We start from the raw sequence: 12,509 nt of genomic DNA, 5'->3' as shown, positions 1-12,509 counted from the left end.
AGAGAGATGTACCAAAGGAAGCATTAAAAGTTAAGTATATTCCAAAGCTACGTATTTTCTTTATAGCAGTCATAACTTATCCTGTTCCAGACTTGACGCCAGTCGGCGTGTGTGTATGCGTGCCTTTCGGCTTCCTCCTCAGTGTGGCGTGACCAGCTTGTTACGCCACAACAGGTGCATTGTGTCATTGGTGCAGTGCCGGATTGCACTGCGTCACTAATCAGCTGTTTGTTATTAGTGATGTATTCCGCTACGGAGTCGTGCACAATTGTTGGTAAATTTTCACGTATGCATCTATCAAAATGTTTGTCTTTGTTCTCTACCCAATCATGAAATTCCTTATTAATAATTTGAAAATGAGCTGTGGCATCAGATTGTAATCTGTCAGTCAGGTGTTGTTCAACATCGTCAAATTTATTCTGCACGTCAGTAACTCGTTTTTCAAGGTAGTCATTGTAGTGGGCTGATAAGGCAGCCAGTCCACAGTGAAGTAGCCGAAAGGGCACGCGTCAACTCACGCCGTCTGGCGTTAAGTCTGGAACAGGATTCGTAATGAATATGATAAAGAAAAGAACGTAGCTACTAGAACACTTAACTTTTATATCGTCCTTTGGTATACAGCATTCTTGATTATACAAGTGAGACTATCTTGAGATACATGCAATGGTACAAATGGCGCCTTGCTAGGTCGTAGCCATTAACTTAGCTGAAGGCCATTCTAACTGTCTCTCGGCAAATGAGAGAAAGGCTTCGTCAGTGTAGTCGCTAGCAACGTCGTCGTACAACTGGGGCGAGTGCTAGTACGTCTCTCGAGACCTGCCTTGTGGTGGCGCTCGGTCTGCGATCCTGACAGTGGCGACACGCGGGTCCGATATGTACTAATGGACCGCGGCCGATTTAAGCTACCACCTAGCAAGTGTGGTGTCTGGCGGTGACACCACAGTCATGTAATGTAGGATATGTTTGAATTTGTCCAGTAAGAGCTTCACACGTGACATTAAGGTTTTTTACTTGTGCCTGTAAAAGTGCTACGTCATTTGTAGTCTTTTCTTGTTTCGTATTAAGCTTGGAAAATTTCGTACTGAGTTCAGTCATCTGTTTGGTCAGTGTGGCGTCTATAAGTTCCACACGTTTACATAAAGTGTCATTGCATGTCTTGATTGCTATGAGATCAGATTTAATTTCGTCATTTTGTGTCTTTAAGGTTGCCATATTTTCTGCGTTTTGTTTCATTAGCATTTGTAACATGTTGGCAATGTTTACTGTTTGCAAGGTCACAGCCCCCCGCCGCGTCATTAGACGTGACTTCATGTATTAACATGGGCTCTGACTGAGACTTTGAAATTTTTGTGGTGGACGGCCTATTGTCAAAATTTCCGTTAACACTTGCGTCAATATTTGATGAATCGTCACTACCGGTTGCTGTCGTAAAGTCATTTTCTAACATTTGTCTCTCGTCCGAGTCGGATTGCGTCTGAATAGTATGTCTTTGCTGTTCCATCTTTGCGTATTGTTTTCTAGTTATGACCATGCCACACGTAAGATATGCTTCAAGAAAATAAAGTTTGACACTGGTTTTAAAATAAAATGCAGTTGATCATGAATCGCTCGTAGCAACAATGGCTGTTTGTTAATTTAAAAATGTAAACTGAATAACGGATTATTCTTAATGGCTGCTGGCCATGTTACAACGTATCGTACAGAAGTCGGCCATATTGTACACTCGTGTATTGGTATTGTTGCAGAAGTTATTGTTTAAGGAAAAGCACTGAGAATGAAATTTATCACTGAAAACTGCTACACGCGAAAGAAATAGTACAGAATCTGCTGAAGAGCTAATACACTGAATTATGCGTCTGGTCAAGCCTGCCAATGCAAAGATGCTGCGTCTTACCTTATTTTGCTGGAAGCTTCGTTGCGTCTTCCTGCAAAATTTTAGAATTGGCAAATATCTTCAGATTTTTGTTATTTCTCATATATTCAAGTCCAGGTCCAGAAAGTTGATTTTTCACATGAAACAAAGAGAACAATGTAACAAATGGCAAACTGAACAACGTCCTGTCACAGTCGCCAATATAAAATAAATAAATAAATAAAAAAAAATATTAATTATTGTATTTTTATGTATGATAGTGATTGGTTGTAATTAATATTTGCTTATCTGGAACGTGGACGTTTAATTATTTGATATCAGACGCTTGACAATGGCTTTTTCGTAAATGCAATGTTATTCGTAGTTGACCGTGAAATGTGATTCAAATAATCGGACTTCGTATTTAAATCGTTTCCAAAGACTGCTGCGGTAGGTGCGGACTCAAATCTAAATCTCAATATTAGAATAATTTGCCAGCCATGTCAATACGTCGTATAGAGGTGACTGTCTACTAAACATAAAAAATTTACACAGTTAGTTAAATCAGATATATTCAACGAATAAGCCTACCGTTAAATAATTCTACTTACTTTCATAAATATAAATTCTTTACAGAATCGAGTGCCTAGTAAGATTGCAACTCGCAGTGTTCTTATATAACATCAAATATGTCGGTGTGCCAGTTAATAAAATATACGTGCTTCCCGCACCAGTTATTGTACATGACCTCCATCTTCTTAATCAAACATAAGAGTGTCCTAATTGTATTTTGTTTTATCAGCGGCATAGCGCTGCAGTTCTGTGCCATAGTCTTTATTTATTTGTCAGAGATTAATTATTTAATTAAGATTTCGCGTTTCCGAGGAAACTCACGCACGGCATGCAAATGTGCCTTTATAAGTAGTCTCTGATATTAAAAGGTAGTATTCGGTAACAGAGTGTAATCATTGATGGATAAAGAGCCACTGAAAGACGTCTCTCAAAGTAAGGTTGATTATTGAAGAGTAAAGTATTCTTAATTTGTATTTGAAAGTTTTTATAACCCCATTCACTTCCGTTCCAACAACACCTCTGCCAAATATCCTAGTAGACTTTCTCTCTCTCACTCTGTTAAAAGGAAAATCTTGTGGGTCTCAGCCCACAATGTCATCAGTGTCCTGGGTGCACTACTCAAGCCATATCTTCATACAAGGCTGTCAGGACAGGATATATCGTCACAGATATGGCAGAGTGTTAACAGAATGATGGCAGTGGCAGATGATGGTTTGTTTGGCAGCTACAGCTATTTAACACTACAGATGGCACTGTATTTTTGTTTTTGAGTACTAGTATGATAGCGACAGTGATGTCAGTCATATTAAGGCCAATAAAATCTTTTGTTTATGCTGGACTTGTAGAATAAACAAATTTATTGTGAGTCTGTAACGCTGGATAAAATGACATCAACGACAATAACCAACACCACGAGAGTTGTGGATTTATTTATCTACTGACGAAGGCTTGTTTAAAAGCCGTAACATTAACATGTACGCCTAAATATGTTATGGTAGAGGATGCTGCCTTGAGAAAACACAATTTTCTTCTCTTTCATCCATACATGTTTTGATGAAGTTTCACTATCATTAGTGGGTTAATTTTATTTTCTGTCGAATACAGGTCAAAAACTTGTATTATAATAGACAGAGTGCTTTTTTAACATGAGACAGCTAAATATCTCGAAAACGACGCATTTTGTGACAAAAAGTTCTAGATGAAAATTTAATAGTAGTAAAGGGGATACCTGTCTGTCCTACAATTGGCTACCTCCAAACCATCCCTCCCCTCCTATGTGTGCGGTGTCAGGTTTGTATTTTCAAATGGGAGCCCCCGACTGTACTGCATATTCGGGTCCCGTTTCAAAAAATTACAGTTTATGCGAACCACTTTTTTCCATTCGTGGCAGATGGCGCTGTAATCGACAAATATCAAGTGTGCCTGTTTTTGCAATTAAGAACCGACATGTTTAACTCTAAATATCATTTGCGATGTGAATGTAAACTTTCGTGTCTTAACGGTTAATAATAACGTTCAAATGTTACTTGAGTTTTGCATATGTGATTTACGGTACAAAGAATATGGCTAGACTTTGACATTTCTGGCGAATAAGCTACTTTTGTGCTAAGTAATTTTCTGTTCCCCACTGGGTCGATTGTGGTGAGTTTCCGGAATGATTTTGGTGTCACCCTCGAACCCCACCAGAAGGGTAACTAATTTGGCGTTTGTTTCCATACAACCGCCCTAGTTCTCGCACTAGCAGCTACATGGCTACTGTCGGAATACAAAACGAGATAAAATGTCAATAAAGTGATAGTGACAGGCGCAACTGCCATGGATAGTCACCGAAATCAAGCACCCCAAAGGTGAGAGACAAGGGGACCCACCGAAGTCAAGCACCCAACTGTGAGAGATACGGGCTCTCACCGAAAGCAGTCAGCATGATGGGAATGGAAAACTTGTACTTTCACATCGTTGTTCCTGGATCACGCCAAACGTAGTTTCTCATCAGACACTGAAACGGCAAACCATATTGTTTTGTACAATCAAATTTACAACATTAAAGTAAATTTCGAACGAAAATATCTATCCGTGAAACACAAATGTTCACATTCACATAATAAAAATGTAAAAAAAATGCGTCGGTCGTTAATTGAAGGGTTGCCGGCAAGAACCATACTAGTCAGAAAATCACATTTTTGAGAAAAAAAAACAGCTTATCTTCGTCCCATAAGTAGCTAATCTGTGTTGTCTGAATACTCAGTAGGCATCAGGAAAGTCATGAGAACTATTTGAGTGACACGAAATTATATTCTTTTGTGTGAAGAAGGAAAATGGATTGAGCTAGTGGGGTTTTTGCCGAATTAAGAAAAAAGCCGCCTTTATAACATATAATACACTGAAGATCCAAAGAAACTGGAACACCTGCCTAATATCGTGTAGGTACCGTGCGAGCACGCAGAAGTGCAGCAACACGACGTGGCATGGACTCGAGTAATGTCTGGTGCTGGAGGGAACTGACGCCATGAATCCTGTAGGGCTGTCCGTAAATCCGTAAGAGTGCGAAGAGGTGGAAATGTCTTCTGAACACGTTGCAAGGCATTCCATATATGCTCAATAATGTTCGTGTCTGGGGAATCTGGTGGTTAGCGGAAATGTTTAAACTCACAAGAGTGTTCCTGGAGCCACTCTGTAGAAATTCTGGACGTGTGGGGTGTCGCATTGCCCTGCTGGAATTGTACAAGTCCGTCGGAATTCACAATGGACATGAATGGATGCAGGTAATCAGACAGGATGCTTACGTACGTGTCACCTGTCAGAGTCGTATCTAGACGTATGAGTGGTCCCATATCACTTCAACTGCACACGCCTCACACCATTACAGAGCCACCAACAGCATGAACACTCCCCTGCTGACATGCAGGGTTCATGGATTCATGAGGTTGTCTCCAAAGCCGTGCACGTCCATCCGCTCGATAGAATTTGAAATGAGACTCGTCCAACCAAGCAACAATTTTCCAGTCTTCAACAGTCCAATGTCGATGTTGACGAGCCCAGGCGAGGCGTAAAGCTTTGTGTCGTGCAATCATCAAGAGTACACGAGTGGCCCTTGGGCTCCGAAAGCTCATGTCGATGATGTTTCGTTGAATGTGGGGCCTGAGTTTCTCCTGGCGTATACAACTTTCAAATAACTTCCGGGAATTCAGCCAGGTAACACTTTCAGCGACAGCCGAATTTCGACGGGAGAACACCCCGACATTTTCAAGGCAAACTGCCTTGAAAATGGCGGGGTGTTCTCCCACCGAAATATCGGCGGTCACTGAAAGTGTTACCTGGCTGAATTCCCGGAAGTTATTTGAAAATTTCGTTGAATGGTTCGCACGCTGACATTTGTTAATGGTCCAGCACTGAAATCTGCAGCAGTCTGCGGAAGTGTTGCACTTCTGTCACGTTGAACGATTCTCTTTAGTAGTCGTTTCCGGCGGCAGCGACGTCGGAGATATGATGTTTTACCGGATTCCTGATACTCACGGTACACTCGTGAAATGGTCCTACGAGAAAATTCCCACTTCATCGCTATCTCGGAGATGCTGTGTCCCATCACTCGTCTATAACACCACGTTCAGAGTCACTTAAATCTTGATAACCTGCCATTGTAGCAGCAGTAACCGATCTAACAATTGCGCCAGACACTTGTTGTCTTATATAGGCGTTGCCGACCGCAGCACTATATTCTGCCTGTTTACTTACCTCGGTATTGTAATACGCATGCCTATAGCAGTTTCTTTGGCGCTTCAGTGTAATACATATAGTTATAGGAGCATACCGATGTCGGTGTCAGGCTGACTTGTATTAGTTAAACGATTATTTATTAAGAAAACAGGATGAAAAATGTGATATACGGCATACATTGGCATATCAAAACATTGATCTTCACATCCATTGCTGCTTCATAGGCACAAATGGTTGTAGGTGAATCCGCTGATGCAGCTGTATGAAACAGTCTTGAGTGGTATTCTTTGCTTGCAGGATTTTCGAGGTATTCGGTACGTTTTAATAATTCCTTAGCCTTAATACGTCCTTCACTCCAGAGGAGATGTGAAAACAACTCGTCGGGAGTTTTGAACCTCGGATACTCGGATATGTGATGATGTCACGGCTCCAAGTACCATGGTACGCGTGTCGCAAATATAAAGTTTTGTTTTTGAAGTCAAACTGTATGTATCAGACACCCTGATTTTATGATCTTTGGAAACAAACTGTCAGTCGGTTTTTTTTTTAAATCCTTGAAATCATAGTGGGCGAATATCCAAAAGAAATGGAGAATCCTTTCATCCCAGGTTTGGGGAAGATCAGTGATGCTAATCTTACCGCGTTATGCGAAAATAAATGAAAATCCTGGTCGTTTGTTGGCTAGCTATAACCGCGTATGGGAAAGAGATAGATAAGACTTTTGAATATTTTGAGAATGTGGACCACACAGAAGAGGAAATAAACCATTGTTTTATTTTTATTTTGCCCTGTCACTTACTGAAACCAGCTCATCTTTTAACTCCGAGTGTGGGGTGCTGTTTATGAAATGTAGCAGCGTTGAGATAATCTCATTTTGACCCTTCTTTCCCTCATTTTCCAATCATGTGCGTATTTTGACAGTTGCTGTTACCAAATCGTGTATCCCAAAAACATAATAACACATGTAGTATAGAACACGCGGTGGTAAACGAGAAAGACGTAAATTATGCTTAAAATCAAACGAGCAGCAGTTAATTTTTCCCTGTCTGGCTTTCAGAATAAAACCTCTGTTTTCACCCAAGAAAGCCTCCACTTTTCTGAGGTGAACGGATTTCTGTACCTCAAATACATGTCTCCGTATCTTCCTTAGCTGCGGTTTTCTTTATTTTTCTGAAGCGAAATGCATTCTTTGCAAGTGTCAGATTTGGAATATCCGAAATAGATGCAGAAAGTTTTGGAAACCTGTCAGTAACGTTTGTAAGGCACATTGTTCAGTAGGCGTTAAGGAAATCGGGGTGCATATCCTTGACAGTGAGATCTTCTGGCGAATAGCGCCTGTTGGGATTATCTCTAAGTGAGTAACGGGATTTCTGGGCAGGACACCGAGCGAGGTGGCACAGTGATTAGCAGATTGGACTCGCATTCGGAAGGGCGACGGTTCAAACCCGCGTCCGGCAGTCCCGATTTAGGTTTTCCGTGGTTTCCCTAAATCGCTCCAGGCAAATGCCGGTATGATTCATTTCAAAGGGCACGGCCGATTTCCTTCCCCATCCTTGCCACCATCCGAGCTTGTGCTCCGTCTCGATGTCGACGGCACGTTAAACCCAATCTTTCTTCCTTCCTTCTGGGCAGGAAAGGCAATGATATGGGGCTCAATAACCTCAACAAGCTGTTCTAGTGCTTAGTGTGGCTGGGTGGAATATTTATCACAATTGTCTGTTGGAGAGCTCTCATGGTAAATTAAGTAATTTTGCAGTCTTCCCAATCTGTCGCAACTTACTTCACGCAAACTTAAAAAGTAGAACTCCCCAGATTGGCGAAGTTATACAGAAGCTCGAAACTTAAAGGCGAACTTCAATGCGAGACACGCTTTTAATAGTTTCCACAGCGAAACTCTGTCTCGAAATCTGATAGAATATCCGAAGAGATTCTGGTCTTATGCAAAGTTCACCAGCGGAAAGACACAATAAACACCCTCACCGGGCGATTATATGGTAGCGTTACTCATGACAGTGCCACTAAAGCAGAGTTGCTAAACACTGTTTTCCGAAATTCCTTCAAGAAAGAAGATGAAGGAAATTTTCTTGAATTCTTAATAGGTACAACTGCCATCTGAGTAACATAGACGCAGGTATCCTCGGGGTAGTGGAGCAGCATACAACACTTTAGAAAGGAAAGGACTCTGGTTCACACTGTGTACCAGTCAGCTTCCTTTCAGAGAACGCAAGTAAAATAGCTCCGTACAAGTAATCATGTTCAACCGCTCTCTCGACGAAAGGCCCCCACCCAAAGACTGGAAAGTTGCACAAGTCACACCAATACCGAAGAAAGGAAATAAGAATGATCCGCTGAATTACAGATCAGTATCGCTAATGTCGATTTGCAGTAGGATTTTGGGCATATGTTGTGTTCGAACATTATGGGTTACCTCGAAGTGAACGATTTATCCACAAACATCCAACACGGAGTCAGAAAATATCGTTCTTGTGGAACTCGGCTAGCCCTTTATTCAAATTAATTCCATATTTTTAGATTTCCAGAGGACTTTTGACACCGTTCCTCACGAGCGACTTCTAACCAAAATGCGTGCCTGTGGAGGGAGTATCGGCTTAACTGTGCGACTGGAATCTTGATTTCCTGTCAGAAAGATCACAGTTCGTAGTAGCTGACGTAAAGTCATGGAGCAAAACAAAATCAATATCTGGCTTTCCCCAAAGAAGTGTTATAGGCCCTCTGCTGTTCCTGATATACATAAACGATACAGGAGAAAATCTGAGCTGCCCTCTTAGACTGTTTGCAGATAATGCTGTCATTTACAGTCATATAAAGTCATCAGATGGTCAAAACTAATTACAGACAGATTTATACAAGATACCTGTATGGAGCGAAAAGTTACAAATGATTCTAAATAATGACAAGTGTGAAAACATTCACATAAGTACTGAAAGGAACCACCTAAATTTCGTCACAGAATAAAACACACAAGTCTAAGGCTGTAAGTTCAACTAAATACATAGGGATTACATTTACGATTAAATCAAATGGGAACTATCACATAGATAATGTTGTGGGGAAAGCAAAACACTTAGAAAATGCCACATGTCTATTAAAGAGACTGCTAACGCTACGCGTATTCGCCGTCTTCTGGAGTACTGATGTGCTGTTTGGCATCCGCATTCGATAGGATTGATGAAGGACATGAAAACAGTTCAAAGAAAGGCAGCTCGTTTTGTATTATCGCGAAATAGATGAGGGAGTACCACGGATATGATACGTGAACTGGGGTGGCAATCATTAAAGCATAGGCGATTTTCGCTGCAGTAGGATCTTCTGTTCAAATTCCAATCACCAGCTTTGTCCTCAAAGTGAGAAAATATTTATTGGCGCCCATCTACATAAGGAGGAATGATCATCATAATAAAATAATCAGAGCTCGCACTGATTTCTCTAATACGTTACGTACACTAACGAGCCAGAACACCTGCTTAATAGCTTGTTTGTCCGTCTTTGGTACGAAATACGTCACTGATTCTGCGTATCTGGGATCCGACAATTTGTTGTTAGGTTTATGGAGGTATATTCGAGTACACAATGGGCCGCTGATCTGCGTACACTGTGCTGGCTCCTGATAGCGACTCAGATGGGTTACATAGGGTTTACATCAGGCGATTTTGGTCGCCGAGACATCAACGTGACTTCACTATAATGCTCACAGACCACTGTACTATGGTTCTCGCCTCGAGACATGGACAGTTGTACTGCTGACGGCATCAAGCATAAAGGTTCAAATGGTTCAAATGGCTCTGAGCACTATGGGACTTAACTTCTAAGGTCATCAGTCCCCTAGAACTTAGAACTACTTAAACCTAACTAACCTAAGGACATCACACACATCCATGCCCGAGGCAGGATTCGAACCTGCGACCGTAGCGGTCGCGCGGTTCCAGACTGTAGCGCCTTTAACCGCTTGGCCAACCCGGCCGGCAAAGCATAAAGGGATGCAGGTGGTCTGCAGCTGTCAGTGTGTCTTCGATTACTACCACAGATCCCATACAAGTACAGGAAAATGTCTCCCACAGCACAATACTGCTTCCACCAGCCTGCAGCCGTGGCGCGCTGCGTGTTTCGAGTCATCTCGATGATGGCGTTTGTGGAAACGATCATTAACCCAGTGTAGCAAAATGTGATTCACCTGAAGAGCCGACACGTTTCCATTGATCAAAGGTCGAATCCAGATGGTGTAGTGCCCACTCCAGTCGTTAATGACAATGTCGTTAGGTCAACGTGTGAACACGTAGGGGTGGTCTGCTGCGGAGCTCCTCGTTCAACAATGTACGATGAACTGTGTGTTCCGAGACACTAGTGCGTGCACAAGGATTACGCTCGTTCGGCAAACATGCCACGGATAACCATCTACTCCACTTTACAGAGCAGCCAAGCCTCTGAACCCCACGTTCTGTGAAGTGTCGTAGACGGCCAACATTTAGCGCCTGGTGGTAGTTTCACTACCCTTTTACTGCTTACAACAGTGGATTTCCCAGTTTGCAGCCCATATCTTAGCTAGGGTCATACCTCGACCGTGACTGCTCCGGTTACATATTTTTGTTACTGCGTCACATGCCCGCAGTGCCACTAGGCGGCATCCAACGTCTTAATGGGCAGTGGTCATAATGTTCTGGCTTGTCAGTGTATATTGAGTGACAACGCTAGGCGTAAAATGGGTTATTTTGTACACAATAACAAATCGTTTTGCCTAAAATGAAACTATTAGTGTTTGCGTTGTTTCGTATAAAATAACCCAAACATCGGTGCGTTTATTTTGGACCTTACATATTTGTTCAATATAAGAAATGTACTGTAGAGAACTCCATACGTGGTTGCAGGTGGCACACCATACCAAAATATCAACTGTAGTGCAGACGACAGACAGCTACAAGATCCTGAGGATGTGCTATTATGCTATATATAATTTGTCAAAATAATTACGAACATAAGGAGCATAATCTGAAATGTGTATACAGGGTGTTAAAAATATATTACTTATTCTGATTTCCATATTTTGAGAGGTGGTAGCATGGTCGAAAAGAAGAAAAAAAATTTCTAGTAAATATGTGCCCTAAAATGCGTACCTTAAGAGCTATGAACACTTATTCATCTTCGCTATTGTCAAACACATTTCTTCTACCAAAGAAGTGTTCATAGCTTTTCAGCTTTAGCCCATGTTACCTGGGCTTTTTTTTGTCTTGGTCCATACTACCACCTCTCTCTCTCTCTCTCTCTCTCTCTCTCTCTTTCTATCACTCCGTCTTCAGGCCACGAGTGCCCTACCGGGAGCATCCGACCGCCGTGACATCCTCATGGAGGATGCGGATAGGAGAGGCGTGGGGTCAGCACACCACTCTCCCGATCATTATGATGTTATTCTTGACCGAAGCCGCTACTATTCGGTCGACTAGCTCCTCAATTGGCATCACGAGGCTGAGTGCACCACGAAAATGGCAACAGCACATGGCGGCTGGATGGTCACCCATCCAAGTGCCAGCCATGCCCAACAGCGCTTAACTTCGGTGATCTCACGGGAACCGGTGCATCCACTGCCGCAAGGCCGTTGCCCACCTCTCAATATATGGAAAACTTTTTTAAAAACTTTGTGTATTTTGATGTAAACTTTTACTTGTTATTCGCCAGAAAATCAAATGAACCTACTGATGATGAAAAATGTCACCGAAACATGTGTGGGTGAAGAAGAAGAAAATCGTGTTGGCTCGAGGCACGATCTTTTTCCAAAACGCTTTCATTAGATGGAAAACTCGGATAAAATGTGAATTTAGACCTCAAGATTTTTGCAGGAGAATCTCAATACATAAACAGAACGTGTTGCATGCTAGAGGAAGCAGTGGAAGCACAACAGGAAGAGATGTTGACACGGAGTGTCGGCTGTCGGCGTGACGCAGAATGACGTGGCGTGGGACACGCAGCGCAGCGCAGCGTCGCGTGACCGCGCCACAGGTTTCGGCGAAGCGCGTCGCGTCCTGTCGTTGTGCCGTGTGCTGCGTAGCGGCCGGGAACAGCAGGCAGCGGGGATAGCCGGCCGGGCTTCTACGCAGCAGCCAGCAGCCAGCAGGCGGCGCGGCCAATGGCTCGCGGCCTATTGCCGCGTCGGGTCCCGGCCTTCGCCTTCAGCCGCGCCTCTCTCGTGGGAATCAATCACGGACCGCGCCGACCACTACCTGCCGCTGCGTTCCACCGCTCACCCTCCTCTCGCGTACGCCGGAGCCTCGTGGCATACGAAAAACCCTTTAAACGATCTAACAACTTTTGGAAATATTCTCACGGACGTACATACATACACTGATGAGCCAAAACATTA

General features: G+C 42.8%; 1 pseudogene; it reads right to left on the bottom strand.

Moving 5' to 3' along the window:
* Positions 1 to 11,635: 11,635 nt before the first annotated feature.
* On the bottom strand, positions 11,636 to 11,752 carry LOC126254262 (5S ribosomal RNA; annotated as a pseudogene).
* Between the last annotated feature and the right edge of the window lie 757 nt (positions 11,753 to 12,509).

Source organism: Schistocerca nitens, chromosome 4, assembly GCF_023898315.1.
Source record: "Schistocerca nitens isolate TAMUIC-IGC-003100 chromosome 4, iqSchNite1.1, whole genome shotgun sequence".
NCBI lineage: Eukaryota > Metazoa > Arthropoda > Insecta > Orthoptera > Acrididae > Schistocerca > Schistocerca nitens.
This window is presented reverse-complemented; position numbering and strand designations above follow the sequence as displayed.